The sequence below is a fragment of the Aedes albopictus genome, chromosome 1 (assembly GCF_035046485.1).
Source record: "Aedes albopictus strain Foshan chromosome 1, AalbF5, whole genome shotgun sequence".
Classification (NCBI taxonomy): domain Eukaryota; kingdom Metazoa; phylum Arthropoda; class Insecta; order Diptera; family Culicidae; genus Aedes; species Aedes albopictus.
Genome location: NC_085136.1, coordinates 254904959 through 254929675, shown reverse-complemented (window position 1 = coordinate 254929675; position 24717 = coordinate 254904959). Strand labels below are relative to the sequence as shown.

General features: G+C 36.9%; 1 protein-coding gene and 1 long non-coding RNA gene across 3 annotated transcripts in view; one reads left to right on the top strand and one right to left on the bottom strand.

Moving 5' to 3' along the window:
• The window catches only part of LOC109417800 (sialin), a 119741-nt gene that overhangs the window by 70156 nt on the left and 24868 nt on the right, over positions 1-24717 (bottom strand). The gene's annotated exons all lie outside the window — the stretch shown is intronic.
• The window catches only part of LOC134285583 (uncharacterized), a 24784-nt gene continuing 9103 nt past the window's right edge, over positions 9037-24717 (top strand). Inside the window, exons 1-3 of one of the 2 annotated variants that reach the window (XR_009996485.1) lie at positions 9037-19069; positions 19838-23602; positions 23685-23831. This is a non-coding gene — a long non-coding RNA (uncharacterized LOC134285583). Of the gene's footprint in view, positions 19070-19837; positions 23832-24717 lie in introns of both variants that reach the window. The other variant, XR_009996484.1, reaches the window with a different exon arrangement.

Here is a 24717-nt window from a genome sequence, read left to right as displayed (position 1 = left end):
ATTATTATAAATAATGTTTTAACATTTTTTTCATGTTCATAAATATAAAATTTATAAAGCATGAATAATAGACTGGGTCAACAAGGTCGATTTTTTGGGATAACACTTTTTCGATTACTTTTAGCGTTCAAAACAACTGCAAAATTTGGATGCGATTGATTGCGTTCCCGTATTTCGCATTGCGATAGAGATTTGTATGAGTAAACCTTGGAATAAACGTACATTTTTACATTTAGGGCACTCACTAAACAGCGTAAACTGATTAAGCTGTCGCAATCACCAAAAAGCAATCTTTGATTATTTCATTCGCCATTTACATGAGACATTTCAATAATCAGATAATCATGGCTTACGCAGTTAGTGTTTAGTGTTTAAAGGCTGTTTGCAGATAAGAAGGAATTTTTCGGCCTATCCTAACACTCCACAGTGGTTGAAATCGCGAAAAACACGATCGTGGGCATTTTGAGTGTGATAATGTGAAAATAATATAATGTGATGTTCTGCAAAGTTGTTACATATTTTAAGGAGCAACTTTTGATAACTTTTGTTTTTTGATAAATTTACCCAAAAGTTAGATGAAAAATCTATTTTCTACAAAAGCAAAGAAAACTAAATAGTGTCTTCGGCAAAGTTATAGATAATATCATGCAGAAAAATATTGCTGAAGAGACTTTTGCTCTATCTTTTGAAATGAGCGATATATAATAAATTTAGAATAAAAAACCACTTAAAACCTTGAAAAGCCACTAAATGCTTTATATCTCTTCTGGATTAGGTTTTCGAGGCTTCCGATGTTCTGAAGACTTTTTCATTATGTTATTGTGCATCTTTTTTCTTATGACAGTGTTGCCATATTTCCATTGTTTCTATGTGATTTTTTAATTTTCCTATAAAAAATGACTGTTTTTAATAATGAGATATCTCGAAAAGTTGCAAAAAATTCAAAGCATGATGAAAAGTTGAATAAAATTGCTATCTTATACAGGTCAACTGATGAGTTGCTCTCTGTCTCTTCGATGCTTAAAATCTGTTTGAAAATTGTCATTTTCACACTTTTTAATGTTGAAATAAATACTTTTTCCATGTGATAATCTAAAAAATGTGCTATACAATGTTCAGCAAAGTTGTTGCATATTTTTAGAACAAACTTTTGATAAAATTACTTTTTTCAAAAATTGCCTTAAAGTTAGATGAAAAAAATATGTTGGTTCAAAAATGTGCTTTTTTCTTTGAAAACGCATGTTATCAAGAGAAATGTTCAAGATAACTTCTTGGTGTCTTCGACAAAATTGTGCATTTATTGAATACAAAAAAGTTCCTAAAACATTCCATGTCAAGGAAATCAAATATAAAAAAGTTAAGTGAAATTTTCATGTTTTTCTAAACATTTAAGGGGGTTTTTTCATAAAATCAGCTCTAAAATGGTCATGGTGTCTTCGACAAAGTTTTTCCATTTAACATTTAGAACAACTTTCCTGAAGACGCCATTTTGATTTGCGGATTCCTAAGAAAAATATTTTTTTTATCTAACTTTAAGGCAATTTTTTTAAAAAGTAATTTTGTCAAAAGTTTGCTCTAAAAATATGCAACAACTTTGCTGAACATTGTATAGCACAATTTTTAGGTTATCACATGGAAAAAGTATTTATTTCAACATTAAAAAGTGTGAAAGTGACAATTTTCAAACAGATTTTAAGCATCGAAGAGACAGAGAGCAACTCATCAGTTAACCTGTATAAGATAGCAATTTCATTCAACTTTTCATCATGCTTTGAATTTTTTGCAACTTTTTGCAACTTTTCGAGATATCTCATTATTAAAAACAGTTATTTTTTATAGGAAAATTAAAAAATCACATAGAAACAATGAAAATATGGCAACACTGTCATAAGAAAAAAGATGCACAATAACATAATGAAAAAGTCTTCAGAACATCGGAAGCCTCGAAAACCTAATCCAAAAGAGATATAAAGCATTTAGTGGCTTTTCAAGGTTTTAAGTGGTTTTTATACTAAATTTATTATATATCGCTCATTTCAAAAGATAGAGCAAAAGTCTCTTCGGCAATATTTTTCTGCATGATATTATCTATAACTTTGCTGAAGACACCATTTAGTTTTCTTTGCTTTTGTAGAAAATAGATTTTTCATCTAACTTTTGGGTAAATTTATCAAAAATCAAAAGTTATCAAAAGTTGCTCCTTAAAATATGTAACAACTTTGCAGAACATCACATTATATTATTTTCACATTATCACACTCAAAATGCCCACGATCGTGTTTTTCGCGATTTCAACCACTGTGTGCACTCCCACTGCCATGCCTCCCAAACAGTGGGAACGGTAAGTTCAACTTGATGTAACTCAGCCGTTTTTCATCCAATTTGCAAATTTTTTGAAGCTATGAATTTTCCCAGCCTTCTAGATGAATATAAAATTTTCAATCTATCAATTGGACCACAGTTCTATTTTTGAGTACTCAAAAACTCGGAGCAAGTACTTAAAAAATCAGTTTATTGGGGCTATTCCAAATGTGAAGTAGTTTCCACACATATTTTGATGTTGAACTGCCCATATTGATAAAGCAAAATTATTGCATAAAAATCTGGAGATACTCAGTATTTAAGACTATACAATCTTCACAAAATTACGTATAAAACAGAAAATTTGTATATTTGGTTTGAACTTTATATTCATCAATCAATTCATCATTCAAATATTCATCGCGATAACCCCTGTGTTTTATTACTAGAAAACAATCACGTGCACGTGAGAAAGCTTTTTCCAAACGATTGTGAAAAGTGTGAATCTTAACAAATACAAAATTTTCACAAAATCACGTATAATACAGGAAATTAGTATTTTCAGTTCGAACTTCACGTTCATCGCGACAATCCCCATGTTTTATTGCTTGAAAATAATCACGTGTACATAGGAATATTCTTTAAAGCGAGTGTGAGAAGTGTAAACAATAAAAAACTACAAAATCTTCACAAAATTACGTATAATACAGAAAATTAGTATATTCGGTTTGAACTTCACATTTGTGTAAATGTTAGGAACTAAAAAAAACCAAATTTACGTGAAATACTGGAAATTTGTATTCAGGCCCGTCGCAACAATCCATGTGTTTCATTGCTTCAAAACAATCACAAACATACATACATAAAAATACATTCCTACAGGGCAGTGATAGGGAGAAGTATGAATCATCAATACTACAAAGTTTTCACAAAATTACGTATAATATAGGAAGTTTGTATTTGTGGTTGGAACTCAACATTCATCGCGACAACTCCTGTGTATAATTTATTCTTTTAAATATTTTTTTTTTGTTTTTATTTTTGTGTATTTTAACTTATGCTAATTCTACACTCCCTTTTAAATAATCATATGCGCATGAAAGTACTTTTCCAGAGCGATGGGGATAAGTATGATTCTTAAAAACTACGAAATCTTCAGAAAATTACGTGAAACACAGGGAATTTCAATACTCGATTTGAACTTCACGTTCACGTTCGTTGCTTGAAAACAATCACGTGTACAAAAGAATACTTTTTCAGAGTGATTGTAAGAAGTGTGAATTAAGGAAACTACAAAATTACGCTAATACAGGAAATTTGTATTTGCGGTTCAAACTCAACAGTTATCGCGATAACCACTGTGTTTATTTTTTTGAAAACAATCACAAGAACATGAGAACAACTTTTCTAAACAATTGATAATCTAAACTACGAAATCTTCACAAAGTTACGAATAATTCGAAAATTTTGTATTTTCACATTAACATAAATTCATTATCACATAAACTTCACATTCATTATGGCAACCCTTGTGGTTAATTGTTTGAAGACATGAGAATACTTTCCAGAATAATTGTGAGAGGCTTGTAAACTTTAAATATACAATCTTCACGAAATTACGTACAGTGGCAGTTCCCTGACCTCAAACCTACTCGTTCAACAAATATACGTTTTTGAATTTCATTTTCCCCTTACAAAACATTTTTTTAATTTGATCATATTTTGAATCCTTATACATGTATAAATACTAAAAAGACCAGGAATCACTCAAAAAAGCAATACAAGGCAAAGTTTTACGCGAATGTACAATTTTAAGCAATTTTAGAGCAGCTAGTATCAAATTATATGACTCTCTATATTCAAAACATCATATCTCAAAAACTAAAAAACATACATTTCTGTTTTTTTGATATGTTCCGCCAAATTTCCTGAATTTTCTGATAAAAATATAAAACCAGGGTACCCCTTTGGTTCCGAGACCTTGACAACGTGAAAAAAACTAATATATTTGCATATTTTTTGCACAAAAAAAATTTGGCCCATTCACCGCATTTTTCCTGAAAACTAAGAATTCAATGGCTTTCAAACAAAAAAAGAAAACCGATTAACTGGTTCAAAAGTTATAATTTTATTTAATTTTAGTTTTAAAAAACCATGATTTTTAGAACCACCCTATCTGAAAATTGATCACCCTAATGAGGAAATAAAAAAATACGGGTCTAATTATTTTTGAAGAACTACGAACCCACAAAGTTTCATGGCAATCGGAGTTGCACTACTATATCATTTTTCTACGGAATGGCTGATATGAACAATTCTGGGGAATATCCTATTCTAGGAAACGGCTTTCTGGGGAATGGCTCATTCTGGGGATTTCTTTTCTGGGGAATGGGATTCTGTGGAAAGGCATTCTAGGGAAATGACCTACAACCCATAAGAATACATATCCAGAATGATTGTGAGAAGATGGAACCATTAGAACTACAATACCTTCACGTAAAATACAGAAAATTTGTATTTTTGGTGAAAACACAGCGTTCGTAGCGGCATCCTCTTTGTTTAATTATTTCGAAATAATCAAGAGTACATGAGAAGAACTTTCTATCGTAATCTTTGTTTGTTTACTTATTATTTTCTTGTTTCGATTTCTATTTGTTCTTACTGTTGGATGATATTTAGGAGATTGATATGAACATTAAACATCTTGCAGATCTTGTTTCAATTGTGTAATTTCTTTCACGCATCTTACCTGGAGGGTGTCCAAAATTAGAATCGGACATAACAAATTTCTGTGTTATTACTAATTTAGCGAAAATTATGTAGTTTTTTTTTTTAAATTATCGTTTGTTTATTTCGATTCAGTGTTAACATATCTTTTTTATTATACGATTTTTAAAAAGATTTCTAGGATTTCAAAACACAATTTTAATAAAAAAAAATTTCGTGTGTAAACACTGTTAGACCAGGTGATTTATCTTTACGTACGGGAAGTTCCAATCTAACAGTAAAATTTCCTAAATTGTACATGATTCCGTGATGATCTATAGCGCTTACTACAGCTCAAGGGCGTAGCCAGCTTTTCGGTCAGGGGGGAGAGGGGTCAAGCACCCTAAGCAAATGTGTACCTACTAGCTTTTACAACTAAACGTAACACGATGAAATTGAATATAATAACATTATATTCAAAAGCATTATTTAACCATTATTTTGTACAATACGTTGAAAAAATTGCATTTTCTACTCTAATCAAGGTAGTGCTGGTAGCGGTGGCAAATTTCTGAAAGATTTACGATTTTTTTCACTCGTGCATTACATATTATATTTGGAGCTCAGTCCCTGACCCAGATTTTTCTTCATGATTTCGTTCAACATATATTTCCAGTAGAACATAATGGAAACCCGTCCGAAGCTTTTTTTTCAAAAAGTCTACATAATATCTTCCATGACTAACTGGAGTTTTTTCAGTAATTAACTATCCAGTTTGTAAATCTTGGAATGTCCTGGATCTCTATTCCTCTAAAAATAAACCTTCAATTGAATTGTTCCGAGTACATCCTTGCTGGAATCTCCCTAAAGTGGTTTTATATACTCATATACTGCATGTACTCATATCAGAGCATAATCCCATAGAACATGGTGTCCCAAACTGTGGGTCGCGACTCCCCAGGGGGGTCGCCGGCCTTCATCCATGGGGACGCGATGTACAGTCGAATATTTTACTGTAACAGACAACATATGAGAGAATTTCTATGGTGAATCGCAAAAAAGTACGTTTGTTAGCAAGAGGGAGTCGCGCATCTGAAAGTTTGGGAACCTATGCTATAGAAATGTCAACTGTCGTATTCCCAGAAGGATCCTTGGAAGAATTTTTGTAGAATTTCCTGCAGGTATTTCCGAAAAACTCTCCAATAATGAAGTGTTTGGGAAATCCTGGAGTTTATTCAAAAATAAATGTTTGGAATATTTTAAGAAGGATTTCCTAGAGGAATTCCTGTTGCATTTCTTAGAGAAATTCCTGAATTAACTCATGAGAGAATTCCGAAAGAGTCTTCCCTGGGAGAATTCCTGATGAATTGTCCCTGAAGAAATGTCTGAAATCACTTTTAGCATGTAAGTACTTATATGTTTAAAGTAAGTCACTGTGACTTCTGCATAACCAAAACCTGAACTGCCGTGACTCTTTTGTGGCATGTGTATTGCTTGGAAGATTCCCTGGAGGACTAATTGTCTCGCTTATTGTAAGAATTACTAATGGAATCCCTGAGTAAACTTCTAAAGAAACTGGTGGAGGGATTCCTGAAAGAATGTTTGGATAATTTCCTGGTTCCTGTATGCATCTTTATTAAATTATCTTCTAATACTATTCGCAAGAGAAATTCCTCCAGAAATTGTTGAAATAATAAAAAAAAAACTGTCATGTAATCCTGGAAATATTCTTGGGTACATCCTTGGAAAAGTTGATTGAAGGATTTCTGAAATTTCTGAAGGAACTCCTTAATGCATTTTTGAAGAGAACCTAAAAGGAATTTCTGAAGATATCACTTGAAGAATTCATGGTGGAGGAATTTCTGAAAGTATAGGAATCCCTGGATAAATTCTGGGAGGAGTCCCTTGATAAATTTCTTAAGAAATCTCTTGAGGAATTCCTAGAAGAAATCATAGATAAATTTCTGGAGAATTCCGTGGAGTAACTTCTCAAGAAATTCTTTGAGGAATTCTGGGAGGAATCCCTTGAAATGTTTCTGACGAAATCTCTTGAGGAATTCCTGGAGAAAATGTTGGAGAAATAACTTAAGGAATCCTGGAGAAATTCTTGGAGCAATTCCTGAAAAAATCTCTAGAGAGAATCCTGAAGAAATGCCTGGAGCAACTTCTAAATAAATTCCTGGCGTAATCCCTAAAGGGATTCCTGGAGGAATTCTTGGATGAAACCTAGCAGCAATTCCTGGATAAATACCTGGTGGAGTTCTTGGAGCAATTCCTGGCGAAATCTCCAGAGGATTTCTGTAAGGAATTTCTGAAGAAATTTCTAGAAAAAAACTGTTGAGAAATTCCAGAAGGATTCCCTGGAAGAATCTTTGAGGAATTTCTGGAAGATTTCCTGGAATTCTGGAAGATTTCTATTTCTATTATTTTCCTATTTCTGAAAAAATCCCTGGAGAAATTCCTGGGGGAATTTCTAGAAAAAATACAGAAGGGACCCCGGAAGAAATTATTGAACTAATCCCTAGAGGAATCCTTAGCAGGGATGGGATCATTCATTTGCAAAGATTTACATTCACTTGATACTATCTCAGTTCAGAAGTATTCTATCAAAAAACTACGTATGGATGAATTCAACCTTGTAGTTTTATCTAAAAGTTCGCCGAATAGCATTAGGGACGCACACGCATACCAAATTCGTGAACGAGCTGTGAAGGCAACTCTCCATGCGGTGAATGTAAATTACATTCACGTCGTGGAGAGTTGCGTTTGCTCCCTTCTGTTGACTTTTTTGTTGACGCTACGCTAGTACATTGTTCTACAAAGTTTCAGGTAAAACAAAAATGAAACAGTGCTCCATACATTAATTTTTACTACGATGTTTCTGAAGCGAGTCATTCGCAAGTGAATGTAAATGATTACAAATGAATGATCCCATCCTTGATCCTTAGATAAAAGTCCCAGGAGGAATCCCTAAAGCAATTCCTAAAGAAATCTCTAGAGGAATACCTGAAGGTATTCCTGGAAAATTTCCTGGAAGAATTGCTGAAGAAATCTTTGATTATCAGAGGAATTTCTGGAGGATTTCCTGGATGAATCTTTGAAGGATTTCCTGGAGGTATCTTCGAAGGATTTCCTGGAGGAATTCTTGGGAAACGCCCAGGACAAATTCATGGAGAAACCCTGGAGGAATCATTGAAACAATTCTTGAAAGAATCTTTGGAGTATTTCCTGGAGAAATGCCTGATGGAATCCCTGAAAAAATCCTGAAGGTATTCCTGGAGAATTTCTGAAGAAATTCCTAATTAATTTTCTGAAGAATTCCTGGAGAAATTGCTGATATAATTTCTGAAGAATGTTCAGGATCAATTCTTGGATCAATTCCTGAAGAAATTCCTGGGGTATTTCCTGGAGATTTTCCTGCAGGAGGTCTTGGAGAAATTTCTGAACAAAAACCTGGAGGAATTCCTGGAGGTATTTTTGTGGGAATTGCTGGAGGAATTCCTGGAAGATAACCTGGAGGAATCTCTAGAGAAATTATTGAAACAATTACTGGATTTCTGGAGGAATCTCTAATGGAACTCTTGGAGAAATTTTTGTAATAATCCTTTGAGAAATTCTTGGAAAAACTTCTAGAGGAATTTCCGGAACAATTCATGGAGAAATTCTCGAAGGAATTTCTGACAAATCCCTGGGGAAATCCTTAGAGAAATTCGTGCAGAAATCCCTGAAGAAAATCCTGGATGAAGTGTTAGCAGAATTTCTGAAGGAATCGCTGCAGCAACTGCTGCAGGGAAATCTGGAAGAATTCCTGGAAAAATTCCAAAGGGTATTCCCAGAGAAAATCTTGAATGAACTTTTGAAGGAATCCCTGAAGGATTTCCTGTAGAAATTCTTGGATGAATTGATGACAGAATTTATAAAGGAATTCCTAGATCTAGGGGAAAACGTATTTTGGACACAGCGTTACGCCAATATATGTTGGACACTCGCATTTGTTTTTGCCGTAAGTGTCCAAAAAATATTGGTGCGTTGCTGTGTCCAAAATATGTTGATTCCCCTATTCCTGGTGGATTTCTTGAAGCAACCCCTGAAGAAATTTCTTGGGTTATTTCTGGAGGAATTCCCCGAGAAGACCCTACAGAAATTCCTGGATGAAATCCTGTAGGAATGCCTGCATGAATTCCTGGAGAAGTCCCCGGAAGAATTCGTGAAGCAATTCCAGGAGAAACTTTTGGAAGAACTCCTGGGGAATCCCTTGGACCAATTATTGGAAGAACATCTGAAAAAATTCCTGGAGACATTTCTTCATGAATCCAAGTTACAATCCTTGGAAAAACGCCTAGAAAAAATCGTAGTGGAATTCTTGGAGTAATCCTTGAAGTAATTCCTGGAGAAATCTCTGGAGGAATTCCTGCAGGAGTACCTGGAAAAACCCTTGGAGGAATCCCTTGAAGAACTCCTGGAAAAATTCCTATGGGAATTTCTTGGGAAATTCCAGGCGGAATTCTTGGAGGAATCCCTGAAGCATTTCCTGGAGGAAGTCCTGCAGGATTGCATGGAGAAAACCCTAGAGGAATTCTAGAAGGGATCCCTGGAGGATATCCTTGTGCAATGCCTGTCAAGAAATTTTCAGGGGATCTCCTGGAAAAATCCCTAGAGGAATTTCTGGCGGAACTTCTAGAGGAATCTAGATGAATTCCTGGAAGAATTTTCAGGGAAATCCCTTCAGGAATTCCCAGAGGAATTCCTGAAGATATTTCCGGAGGAAACTCATAAGGAATTCGTAGAAGAATACCAGAAATAATTCCGGAAGAAATCGCAGATGGAGTTCTTGGAGAAATTCTGAAGAAATTCTTAGAAGACTTCGTGCAGGAATCCCTCTAGCAGTTCCTGAAGAAATCCCTTGAGGAATTCCTGACGAATCTTCTGAAGGAATCCCGGAACCAATTCCAATAGAAATTCCCAAGGGAATCCCTAAACAGTTCTTTAAGGAAGTACTGAAATAATTCCTAGAGGAGTTCCTTGAAGAATACAAGCAGGAGTTCCTGAAGGAATCCTAAAAAGAGTTACTACGGGAATTTTAAAAATAAGTTGTTCCAGAAAAAATCATAGAAGGAATTCCCGAGTGAAGCCTTGGAGAAATTCCTGGAGAAGTTTCTGCAGGATATCCTAGAGGAAAGCGTGTAGAGATTTTCGGAGGAATCTCTGGAGAAACTCCTGGAGGAATCTCTAGAAGAATTCCTGGAAGAATTTCTGGAGGGATTCCTAGAGGAATATCTAGAGGCATTTCTGAAGGATTCCCTGGAGGTATTTAAAGAAGAATCCCTGCAACAATACCCTGAGAAATCACTGGAAGAATTTCTATAGAATCCCTGAACAAATTCGTGGAGGAATCCCAGTATGAGTTTTTGAATAAATTACAGATAGAATTTTTGGAGAAATCCTGATGTAATTCTAAGAAAAAAGGATGTACTCCTAGAGGAATCCCTCTAGCAGCTCCTGAAGGATTCCCTGCTGCATTTGTTCCTGAAGAAACCCCAGGAGAAATCCCGGAAGCAATTTCGAGAGGCATTCCTAACAGAATTTTTAAAAAAGTTCCTGGAGAAAGCAATGGATTAATTCCTGGAAAAGTTCCTGAAAGAATTCCAAGAGAAACTCCTGATGAAATTCTTGAAGGAGTTTCTGGGGAATTCTTGGAGGAATTTTATTATAATCCCTGGAGTTGTTCCTGAAATTATTACAGAAGAAATAATCCCAGGATGAATTCCTGAAGAAATCCAGTGAAGAATCCCGAAAGCAATCCCATGAGGAATTACTTAGGAAACCCCAAGGAAGTTTTCTTAGCAAATTCCTGTATAAATTTCTGTAGGAATTCCTAGAAAAAAATATGAAGGAATCCATGTATGCAATAATTTATGAACGAAATATTGGGATCCCAGAAGAATGTTTTGTACAATGTTTAAAGGAATTCCTAAATTAATTTTGAGATAATCACTAGTTAAATTTTCTGGAAGATATTCTAAAAGGGTTTCTGGAAGATATTCCATATGGTTGTCGCGATGAACGTGAAGTTGAAACCGAAAATACAAAATTCTTGCATTCTACATAATTTTGTGAAAATTTTGTAGTTTCTAAGCACACACTTTTCACAATCGTTTCGAAAAACTATTCTCATGTACATGTGCTTCTTTTCAAGCAATAAAACACAGAGGTTATCGCAATGAATAACTTCTCTCAAACCGAATATAAAAAATCTGTATTATACATAATTTTGTGAACATTTTGTAGTTTCTAAGAATCATTTTTCTATCTATCGCTCTGGTAAAGTATTCTTAATGTACACATAATCATTTCTCAAGCAATCAAACACAGAGGTTGTTGCGACGACAGAGGTTGAAGTTCGAACTGAAAATACAAATTCCCTGTATTATACGGGATTTTGTGAAGATTTTGTAGTTCACACACTTTTCACAATCTGTATACGTACTTGTTTCCAAGCAATAACACACAGGGGGTTGTCGCTATGAATGTAAAGTTCATACCGAATATACAAATTTTCTGTATTATACGTAATTTTGTGAAGATTTTATAGTCTTAAATATTGAATATCTCCATATATTTCTAAGCAACAATTTTGCTTTATTAATATTAGCAATTTAACATTAAAATATGTGTGGAAACTACTTTACATTCGGAATGGCTCCAGAAAAACAGCATTTTTTAAGGTACTTGCTCCGAGTTTTTGAGTACTCAAAAATAGAACTTTGATCCAATCCATAGCATGAAAATTTTCTAGAAGGCTGGGAAAATGCATTGCTTCAAAAGCAAATCGGATGAAAAATGGCTGAGATATTAGAAGTTGAAAAATACCGTTCCCACTGTTTTGAGGCATGGCAGTTGGTGTAAGTGATTTATGGCATGGCAGTGGGAGTGTTAAGTAATTAATGGACGGCCCCTTAGATAACATCATGTTAACCCGTTATTCCATATTACCCCACCTGTTTCATTCTGTCCCGGTGTATCATAAGCAATTGTTTGTAATTTAATCTGCATGTTAAATCAGTCAGAGTCATAGATCAGATCTGTTCAGATAACAGCACTGCCTGTGGGTGCATAATTGCCCATGAAATACAATAATTGATTAAAGTGAGTTCAAATGCCACCAAAGCAGTGGGGAATTATTTAAGTTAACAAGAAAAAGGTTTGTTCATGTAATGTTTAGCCTCGTTCTAAGAGCCACTTAAACTAAACGTTGTTTCTTGTTAACTTAAACATATTTTAATTAAACTACCAGTTCTCAAACTCTGCTCAATCAATCACTTTGCCATTTGTTGATGGCTAAACACACCCATGGGCACAATACACACAAGACCAATTAATCATTCAATATTAATCAAGACCGGCCCCTTCCGTGAAATATTGGTGCACTTGTGTTCCTCCGGGCGAGTAACCGCCTTGCCGCGCTGCGCCGGCTAGTTTGTTCGTTTAGCGACGACCAGCAATGTTATCAATTGAAAATAATTAATACCACTGATAACATCGTTGACCCCGCGGCGGGGCCGAACTGAACCGAGTGCGTTTCTTGGTTCGTTCAATTCAATTGGCATTGCCTCGAGTTGCGCGAAGTTGCGTTTCCCATTTCCATTTCTGGGTAAGATCATTGCAAAACAATCGCGCAAAGATTGATGGCCCCATGGGCGATTAAGCAGATTCAAGTGATGTCGCGTGTTTCCCAAGGGGAAGGGCAAGCCATACGCACGTGGCTTATCTAATTACCTCACATGGGGCAGTTTATTTCTGTTGTTTACAAATAATGATAAGAAGGTATGCTTATCATGGAAATTGATATGTAATTGATGAACGGTGTAAGATTGCAAATTTAGCTGATTCACTGTTAAATTCATATGGGTATTAGTATGGGACAAACATCAAATTCTCGCTCCAGTTGACTTTTTCGATCCCATTTAGGTCCCATATGAACTGTACAAAATTTCAGCGCAATCGGTGAAACTATAATTTAGCGCAAGCGGTTCAAAGTTTTCATAGGATTTACTATGGGAAAAGTTACACTTTCAGATAAAAATTCCCAGAGGTCGCCCCTTGTCTCCTTAATTCAAATCGATCAACGCTACTTGTAGAAAAATCCTTTATGAAACTTTCCTTCGAAGACCGCAAAACAATTGGATGCTTGTGGAAAAAGTTATTGATTTATTACCGATTAGTGATTCAACTAACGGCTTTTTGTTTTGTTTTATCAGCAGCACTGCTGCTGCCGTTGCTGCATGGAGTGGCGGGTGGCATCACCACCCCCAGAAACAGCAGCAGCCAAGGCAGCAGCTACAGTGCTGCTGATAAAACAAAACGAAAAGCCGTTCGTCGGATCACTAATCGGTAATAAATCAATAACTTTTTCCACACACATCCAATCGTTTTGTGGTCTTCGAAGGAAAGTTTCATAAATGATTTTTCTACAATAAGCATTGATTGATTTGAATTAACGAGACAATGGGCGACCTCTGGGATTTTTTGTTTGAAAGTGTAACTTTTCCCATAGTAAATCCTATGAAAACTTTGAACCGCTTGCGCTAAATTATAGTTTCACCGATTGCGCTGAAATTTTGTACAGTTCATATGGGACCTAAATGGGATCTAAAAAGTCGACTGGAGCGAGGATTTATTTTTTCCATACAAGCGTGTCCCATACTAATGGGTATACTTATCACCTATTACGAACTGGATAGTCATGTCCCCTTTTCCATGCCAAGCGGGGTGAATAAAGTGAGTCATCATCCTCTTTCCACTTTCCGTTTCATGATGTATTGCGTCACGTAGCCACAACTCTTCAACACAATTTTCACTGCCATTATCATCATTCGTAATCGATGTGAAGCTACTAAACTTAGCCCACGCCTAACAACGATGATAGCTTGCTTAGGAAGGTACCTACGTAGTTCCTATTTAGATTCATCTCATTGCCACTATCATATTTCCATTCATTGTTGTTCACATTCCTTCCGTCGTCTGTCCGTTCATCCTCACCTCATTCAACCCCTTCCCCGGTTGTGCATTTTATTCGTGCGCTCGATGAAATAAAAGAATTCCACTTTCCTGGAAAACGATTACGGTCGAGTTTGCGAGGTCATTGAAATGAGGAGTAGTAGGACTACTTCGCCTCGATTTGCGGCTCAAGGATCCACCTCTATGACGCCTGTTGGAAAATAGTATGCCTTTAGATGGACGAGCAGAATACGAGCCTTTTAAAGTTTGTACGTCAATTGTGGAATATGAGTGTTACCGTTGACACAAAAAGTACCTACTGTTATATAGGTGCCGTATAAATGCACCTATTATTATTTCTGTTATACCAAGATTGTCTTATTTTTACCCTTCTTCTTGGCGTTCGTCACTGTTGGAACTAGCAGCAATTCTCTTATTCTTTGAATAAATGAGCGGTAGTCACTAAATTTCAGTTTTGAAATTCTGGTCTTTTTCGAGGTACGATTGCTCAACTATTACAGGCCTATTTCAAAGCAGAGTTGCATTCTGTAACTACCCAAGGAACAATTCAAAGTAATTAATAAGCATACATGTCGAACTATTGTTGGTTTATAACATCCGCAGCTGAACAAAACCAAATGCTGAATAATAAGCCGATATGATGCTATTTACATTGTAAATAAGCCAAAATGCAACATTTGGCACGTATGTGAACAGCATATTTAATTATAAGCTTAACAAACGTCAGCAATTTTTGTTTGTTCGATTTGCCATTACTAGCTTTAATATAAGCTGAAGAAGAACTTTTTTCTACGCGTTAAAAGCTTATGTTCCACAGTTTCCGCTAGCTGATTATTGTGGTCTACATAAGTTGAAAAAATGCCTGCGATGTTAATACTACAGCTATTGTGGGAACGTCCAATAATGGCTTAACAGTAAGCTATTTAAAAGAGTTTATGATTTATTTGTTCGATTATCACTTTTCGATTGAACAACAGGTCAAAGTGATTATAATAGAGCAGTATTGGAACGTTCCTCAATATTAAATATGTATAGATGTTTGTTGCACTCCAATGCAAAATATTCGAAACATTTGCTAATTTTCGTAGCAATTTCAAAGTTGCAGTCATCTTCACAACTTTTTTAAAATAAATATTTACAACCTTCCATAAATCTGAATATTGATCTTTCACAGCATTGCGAAGATGTTACACTTTCAGCGAGCAACTTACCAATTCCAGGATGGCGTAGTCGGCAAGACATGCGACGGGTGATTGGGAGATCACGAGTTCAAATCCCAAGTTGAGAAATTTATAGAAGAGCTTGTGTGTTATAAATGCGATGAGATGCGACAAATAAACATGATTACACCTCGCATTTCAATTTGTTTTTTGTTTTCGCAGCAGGTTATTATAGCTGAATACAAGTTTAATATGAGGCTGGTATAACACAGATTACTTCCGACTGTAAAGTCTGTATCGCGCTTGCAGAAAATATTGCTGAATAACTTCTCCATTTTTATTTGAACAACGCCTTATTACAAGCTGTGATGAAATAATGTTAAACTGTAATTCAATCAAATGTGGAATAAAAATGTCATTGCAATGCTGGTTGAATGAGTGAATGTTCCTTGGGATTGTAGATGAATCACCGATTTTGATACTAGGCTGGCTGCGATCCAAGTCGCATAGTGGCTGAACAAAAGGCAGCCAATACATCTTACTCAAAACCATAAAAAACCTATGAAAATCACGAAAACTATCGCAAGTTTTCGCAAAGTAAATCATACACCAATCGAAAACACTGATCTTAGGCCTACAAAATCACACAACCACATCGCTGTCGTTCGCATCGTACTATGGTTTTAGATCAATTTTGACTGAAAAACGGGAATCAATCTGAAATTTTGGATTTTGACAGTTGAAATATTTAGAATGCTGACAAAAATATCACATCTACGTGAAAAGCATTTTCATTTTTTTAGGTTTTGACCATCCTCGCACCACTGTGCAGCGTGTGCTCTGTTGAGCCGATTGAGCCACCGTCACCCAAGAAGCAATTGGGTTGTTTAGTGAATATAATATTACTATTTTCTATAGCCTAATCAAAAGAGCTCATTTTTCTGAATATAACGTGATTTTATTGGATTTCAATACCTTTGTTTTGATGGTTAAATTATCAAAACAGTTTTTATTTTCGTGGATAGAATCAGTTCAATCGATAAAATGACAGTTCGACCCGAACAAAAAATTTCCTCATACAAACTTTAAATGCATATTAAAAATAGTTCCCGGACTCCAAAAATTATGAAATTTTGGATTTCGACTAATTTTTGAGGCGGACAATCCAATTATGGAATAATCCGGATACCTCTAAAGAACCTAATTATTACTTTAAGAAATGCTTCTCGAAGCAGCGTTATTAAGCTGCAAGCTGAAGAATATTTGATTTACTTTAATTGAAATTATACTTCAACTCTTGTTCGCCCAGAAATGGGAATCTATTCAACCGGTCTATAAGCTTAGGAAATTTATGTTTATTCAATGATCGTACTGCGGTTGTGCAGCTATGGTACAACGTTTAAACCATCAGCATATTAGAAACTCTTTTTCAACGTTTTTTCAACTAAGTTGTATGATGCTTTGTTGTTTAAATGCCTATGAAATGTCTAAGAAACAATTATAGCAAATTAACAGCTAGATTTATGATAAAACCCATGCTACGACAATTATTCCACTCTAATACAATAAAACATGTTGAACAAAGTTTTACTGAAGTTTCGATATCACCAGATCTGATTGAGCAGAGGTCACCCAGAAAGTTTCTTAAACGTTTCTTCAATGGGATTGTATCGATAAATTTGCAAAAGTGAACTAACTTTTTTTAATTTTTTTCGTTTGTTTGCAAACTGAAATGTCTCTTTTCCTACAACACCATATTTCAATCACTTTTTTTTTAAACAAACAACATTGACAAGATTCGAAGTCGGGACCTATTGATTAATAGTCGTCTGCATCCGCACTGCTCCGCACTTGTGAATACTTGGCATGGTAGTTTCATTTACAAACCATGTAAAATAAGGACAAATAAAAGCAATAGTGATTGCATCAGATCGGAAAGACGAAGTATATTTTTTAAAGATTATACTAATATCTATTGATGTGCTTGCATTTTTTTTTTTAAGAGGTTTTACCGCAATGCGGCATTCGTCTCTAAAAACTTGCAATTATGAAAACGTTAAGCGACAGTATTATAACCTCCCCTTCTTTGAAAAACTAGGAGTGGGTAATGTCTGAGACATAACCGCAATGTTGACGTAGGACAAAGGCTGGAACGAGATTCCGACTTTTATATTTCCATAATACAATGTTTGTTGTTATGATAATACAAATGGTGGACTGATGTGTTGAGTAAAGTTGTTGTGTGATCGCTTTCGCTGAACGCATTCACAACCCAACACACATTTTTGCTGTATAAGAGTAAAACAAATCACTCTTAAGCTAACTTTAGCTCAAGAAGCTGTTATTCAGCTGGTTCGGTTACTTGGAAAGATGTTGACTAGTTCAAGAGTTATTTCGTTTTGAAGAGAAATGGTTAAATTACTGTTCTATGAGAGAATTTTCATCGAGCGCATAAAATAGGGTCCTAAAATGAAAAATATTTTCCCGGTTTTAGTGCATTACACGAAAGAGCATGCTTTTCTGATCTCAATGGTAATTTTTCCGAACTTGAACAATAACAGAATAGTTAATAAACTCGAAAATAAAATAATGATGAACAGAACTTGTTTGACATTCGAGGCCAACCTTGACGTAACGAAAGTGAAACGGCGGGTTGGGGCTTGTTCACAAATGTCATAACGCTGAAGGGGGTGGGTGGGTGTCCTTCATGGTATTACAGCTCGAACAAAAATATTTTTTTCCCATACAAACAGTGTAACGAGGGGGTGGGTGGGTATCAAAAAAGGCCAACTTTGGCGTTATGACATTTGTGAATGAACCCTTGCAAAAGACACCACATTGGCTCACTTTTGACAATAAATGTTCCTGTTTGACATACACGGTAAACAAAATTTACCCAAAATTGAGTGCTAAACAAGGAGTGTTGCAAAAATTATTGATTTTTTTGAAAATATATTTTATGGGCTTTTCCTAATAGGAATACTTAAGAAATGAGTAAACATGTCGTTTTAATCAATGCTTGATCGAATCATGCAAAAATTGAGATAGGCCTTTAGGAGCCTATTATTAGATAATTGAACGGCGTTAGATAGATCTTTTCAACGAAAGTTTAACGTGAAACTCTTTCGACAATACGTTGTTTTCATCCAGGAAGAACATATTAGTAGCCACTTCACTATTGCTGAACTACCAAGCTTTCAATCTGTCGCTTTTAATTATCCGAATCATAACTCTTGAGGAATCATTTTCGCTGATCCTGGAAAAGACCGTTTATAAAACGGAAGATATTGGCAAGACAATTGCATGAATTCATCACGCAATGCGATTTTACCCATACTGAATGCGGCCGTTTGCTGTCGTGCATGAGATTCCTAATGCTGCCACCACGATAGCCGAGAGTCATCGCTGAGTTTGTGTGCTGCTGCCTAGCTGGGAGGTGGCATCTCCACTCTCCTTGACTGATCCATGGAAAATGACGAAAGTTGTCTGAGGAAACAGCTTTTATGCCCCTAGATTAGCAGATGAAGCTCCTCCCATTCGGCGGGCTTCCCAGTTTATTCCGTTTGCATGACCCGCCCACATTGTGTCAGACGCTTCAAACTACTGCAACCGTTCTTTGAGACAATTTCGAATCGAACGGATAAACTAATCAAAGTATTGAAAAATTAAGATCATTTTAATTCGATAAATATTAGAATGAAACAATGTTTCAGGTACAATTCTCCGAATAAGATAACGCGTTGCTAAATTTCGGGTAGAAAGATTAGTGATCGATTTTGCTGTTTCTGAGCCACCAAGCATTCAACCATTCACTTTTCGAATGCACTACACTTTTACCGATCGTTGAAATATATCCGAAAATTATCCGATTCATAACTCTTAAGGTGTCATGATGCATCACTGTGCTTTCAAACAAATCATTGACTTTTTGATTTTCAATGATTGTTTGCCTCGCGTTTTTGAAGTGATAAGAAACTGACAATTCTGCAGTAACCCAGCTGAAAAAGTATCATCGCAATCACTGCGAGTGAGCATATGGGATGATACTTTTTCATACCAATATTCGCTTTCGTAGCTGAGAATTATCACTTTGAAATTTCGAGCCACATATCAAACATGGCTGCTGATGGTGATGACGCCGTAAAAAGCCTTAAGCTAGGTGGTGCGAATAGAAACGGTTTTATTTTTCAAGCTAGCTAACACACACCTTCACACTCCCGGCACACAGCTTGTAAACACGCACGAGCGTTCAATTTTCTTGCAACCACCTCTCTCAGCGCGGTTGACAAACACGCCGTCGCGACGCTGTTCGGAAATGATAAACATGATCAATCCACCATTATTCCGATTTTGTTCTCGTGTTCAAAGTTTATTATTTTCCATTCGCGATAGAAATGTTGATGGACAGTTGTTACAAAATTAGCTAAAATAGACTCAAAACAATGTTTATCCTTCTCCTCGCTTTCCAACGGCTTGACAGCGGCAAATGGAGATATTGTGACAACAGTTTTGATTATATCCGCAGCACCTAGATTACAATACTCTTCAATCAATCACACAGGTTCAACAAGGTTTAACATAACCTCCATCTTCAATGTTTGGCTCCCGATGAGAGAGCATATTGAGTCAGTCCGCGACACTCAGCTCTTAAGGAATAATTTTCTCTGGTCCTGAAAAGGTCCGTTCAAATAACGGTTGATTTTAGAAAGACAATTGAAAATTATCCACACTGAATGCGGGAAGCCATCGAAAACTGCCGCCGCCTGCTGCCGTGAATGAGATTCCTGGTTCTATCAGATAGATAGCCGAGAGCCCTCGCTGGGTTGGTGCGCAGCTACCCAGTTGCGGAGGTAACTTCCATTGCCGGGCCCACCGCAGCCGTGATCAGTGGATGAGATTCCTGGTGCTATCACTCGTCGCAGTTGACGTGCTGCTGCGCAGCCGTGGACGTGATATTCACCTCCACCCTCCCTGACTGATCCAATGAAAATGACGAAAGAAATCAGAGGAAACAGCTTTTATGCCCCTAGATTAGCAGATGAAGCTCCTCCCATTCGGCTGGCTTTCCAGTTTGTTTCGATTGCATGACCCGCCCCGCATGCTTCGGACGCTTCAAATGATTTTCAACCAAGAAATGAGAGAAAATTTCATTTAACAAAATAAAGTAACCAAAATATAAAAAGATTTAGATCATTTTAATTCGAAAAATGCTAGAATCAAACAAGGGATCGTCCTTAAATTAAGGCACACAAAAATTAGTCATTTTCAACCCCTCCTCATCCCTATGTCACACTTTTTGTATGGGACCTCTGAAATTTTTGTATGGGTTGTCACACTTTGCTGACCCACCTCCCCCCCCTTTAAACGTGACGTAATTTCTGGACGCTCCCCAGTGTTTCACGAAAAATGGTTCTGATAGGACAATGCGTTGCTAAATTCTGGGTGGACCGATTAGTGACCGGAATTCAATTTTTGATTTTTCGATTGAACCACATTTTTCTCGATTGATGGAATGAAATTATCTGATTTACAACTCTTGAGGAATTATTTTCGGTGGTCCTGAAAAGGACCGTTTGATTAATTGACGATTTTAGGAACGAAATGGCATGAAAACATCATGTCTCGCAATGCGTGTTGGTTTTCTCCTTAATGCTAAATACAGGATGCCACCGAAAACTGGTACGCCGCTTTCTGCCATGGATGAGATTCCTGGTGCTATCCGCACGATAGCCGAGAGTTGCGGCTGGGTTGATGTGCCACTGCTCAGCTGTGGAGGTGACATCCACCCTGCTTGACTGATCCAACGAAAATGACGAAAGAAATCAGGGGGAACAGCTTTTATGTCCATAGATTAGCAGATGAAGCTCCTCCCATTTGACTGGATTCCAGGTTATTTCGATTACATGCCCCGCCCCGCATGCACCAGACGCTTGAAACGGTTAATCAACCGAGAAATGGGAAAATTTTCATTTAACGAATAAAGTAACCAAAATATTGGAAGATTTGGATAATTTAAATTCGAAAAATGGTTAAATCAAACAATGTTTCACGAAAAATGGTCTGGGTATGATAAAACGTTGCTAAATTCCTGGTGGAATCATTAGTGGCCGGCATAATTATTGTTGCGGGGCAACCAAACATACAGTTTTTCACTTTTCGGTTGCACCACACTTCTACCGAGCGATGGAATTAAATAATTATCTGATTCACAACTCTTGAGGAATAATTTTCTATGGTTCTGAAAAGAACCGTTTGAATATTGGACGATTTCAGACAGAAAATTGACATGAATTTATCATGCCACGCAATGCGTGTTGGATTTCTCCGTGCTGTTTGCTGGAAGCCGTCGAAAATTGGCCCGCCGCTTGCTGCCGTGGGTGCGATTCCGGATTTTGCTGCTGCCTCTGCCACCACCGCCGAACAATCGATGAAAGTATTCCTTCCTTGGTCTGTTGCGACGGTTAGACGGTTAGAAGGCGAATGTACAACAGCACCCTTGCCGACAACCACCGCACCGACACCGAGCCGACACGGCCGTCAAAGAAGAATGAGCGAAAACGCAAACAAAGAAAGTGAACAGCTCTCGTTCGATGCGTTCACCTCGAGACGACAAAGACAAATGAGGGAAGATGCGAAGAAGCAGTAGCTTTTATATTCGACGGGAGCATCCAAAATGTGCTCGATCGTGATTGGCTGGAATAAACATGGGTTCACTTTTCCCAATTTTTCAATAGTTTGTTATTGAAAATCAGCAAATGTTAATATTGGACATAATTGGTGTAAAGATTTCCAATCAATTGGAGCCAAAATTTTGAAAATTCAACGAGAAACGGCTGAGTTATTAACGCTCAAAATCTCCACTTCAAACGTAACGCGGCCGATTTCTGAAAATTAAGAATGACACCCGGTATAGAAAAGAGAGACGTAGTCCTACGTCAAAACCGTCACCAACCCTTAATGATAAATATTCTTGGTCAGAAGAAAAATCAAGAGCAGGATATTTGGCATAAGGCCGTTTAGCATATTATAGACATTTGACATAATCGAATGATTATGCTAAATATTGCTACGAGACCTTATTCCAAATAACACAAACCCGAAAAAAAGGACTATGATTGGAAACTCGGTATCTGGAACGTTACGACCTTAAATGAACATGGACGAGTGAGCCTTTTGCCTCGTGAATTGTAGACGCTTGGTGTGTGCGTGGCTGCCATTCAAGTATTGCGGGGACCTGGTTACTGGTAGAATACATAGTAGAAGCCATTAGAGGACTGAAGAACAACAAGGCCACTGGGAAAGACGAATTCACGCCCGAGCTTCTCAAGCACGGGCTCAAGGGTATCCCTGAGAAAATCATCGGCCTCATTGAAGCACAGTACAGGGCATTTTCGTGCAAAGTACTGCACAACGGTGTTTTGTCCGATCCCATCCGGGTCGTTGCTGGAGTGAGGCAAGCAGGGTTGTTGGCCATCAGCATAATGACATTATATTCAGTGACGATGAACATTTTATTTCTATCTTCGTCACAAACAAAACATCGCTTGACGGTTTATTCATGAACACAGTCACCTTCTAGGTACGTAGTGAAAAAAAATATTCGAGTACATCGTCGCTCTCTTACTTCTGTCAGTTGCTCGAAAGAGATCCACAACTGAACCATTTCATCAGTTGTCATGTTTTGCTTGACGAAAAAATAATAAATTTAGTCGAGCATTTTTGTTCATTCGATACTCGATGAATACGCATTCTGCTTAATTTTCATGGCCTTTACTCTAAATTAGGAGAACACCCGCTTTGAGGCTTAGAGCATAGATCTATTAAGGATGGTTTGATATTAATTGCGCATGAAAACCTATCACTAGAATCAAATGTTATGCTGTTATCGAAGCAAGCAGTGCTGATCGCGTTCTAACCAGTAGGCTTAGTAGGCTAGCCAGGACGAAAGTTTTCAAGTTGTCATTATTCCTCAAGAACTTGAAACGTTACCCGGTCATCCTATACAGCGGCCGTTCGCTCGTTGCAAAATGTTTACTTTGCAACGAGCGAATGCCATTCGCTAATTGCAACGTCACTTTGACACTAAAGTGCATCGAAATGCACTGACAGCATGACTGACAGCACGAATTTGACACTTGATTGCTTTTTAATTGCAAAAACTTGTCAAATTTTGCAATTAGCGGACTTGCAACTAAAAAGCGTTGCAACGAGCGGGTTTGCAACGAGCGAACGGACGCTGTACCTTCATTCAAGAAATGAAAGTTTCATTTAATAATCAAAACTAAGTATTATTTTCACGGTTTTCAATATTCAAGTGTAAGGACTATGTGCTGTTCTTGCGTATTGGTTGAAATTCTCAGGTTGGAAATATTACAAGAAACACCTGACAGAGCTGAAGAAAATCTAAATAAGGCTGAGTATACGCCACACTACTAATTTATAAAACGAAAAATTCGGATTGGTAAAACATATATGCATTGTACTTTTCCTCTTTTTTAGAACAAAGGGAAAAACCATATGTACCTAAGTAGGACCACATTGCTTGCCGTGAATAATGAAGATACTGACACTGAACAACATAACGCAAAGGGCTCATCATCATTTACCATTTTTACAAAGGCTCCACTTGGCGGTTTACCAACTCAAGTTAGTATTAAACAAGTTAAACTACACGGACATAGTAAAGGCTTAATATCACATAAAGCACGACTTAGGTATATTTACTTTTTACCATACTTATTCTATGTGAATCTAGGTTAGACTCGTTCAGCTAACCTGGCAAACGGTTCAACCCAATTACCGCATAATCGAGGTCTCCGATGAAGAAATCTGCCGTGGTAGCAATATTCCTCTCACACTGATACCCGTTCTTATCAATGCAGTTGAAGCCCGGAAATTGGTGCGAGCGAAAATCGATTTTCTCCAAATCCTCGCGCCGGACCTAACTTCGGAAGTGGGGCGTTGTTTAGCAGACCTGATGATCTACACAACGTTACGAAGTTACGTCTGATGCATAGATTTGGAGAAAGATCGATTATCGCTCACACCAAATTCCGGGTTTCAACTGAATCAATAACATAATTTACTTTAGCATCGTTTCTAAAACTGGACGTTAGTCGTGAATCGAATCTCAGTCCTACCTGCAGCTCATTCGAGTTGGGCCAAAGTCAGTTTTTGTGAAATATGAGCTTTTAAAAAACATCATTATGCACAATACATTCCACTAGACAAAGATGGGAACACTCACTTGCAAAGAGTTACACTCACTTGCTATTTTCTCAGCTCAGAAGCGTGCAAACAAAAACCGATGTATGGACGACTTTTGCCTTATGGTTTTGTGTAAAAGTTTGTCGAATATAGTAGAGGTCGCACACGCATACCGAAGTCGCGAGGGAGCTGCGAAAGCAACTCTCCACGAGCTGAATGTAAATTACACTCGCTTTCAAAGCTCCGTCACGACTTTGGTATATGCGTTTGCTACCTCTACTCTATTCAGCAAACTTTGAGACAAAACCACAAGACAAAAGTCGTC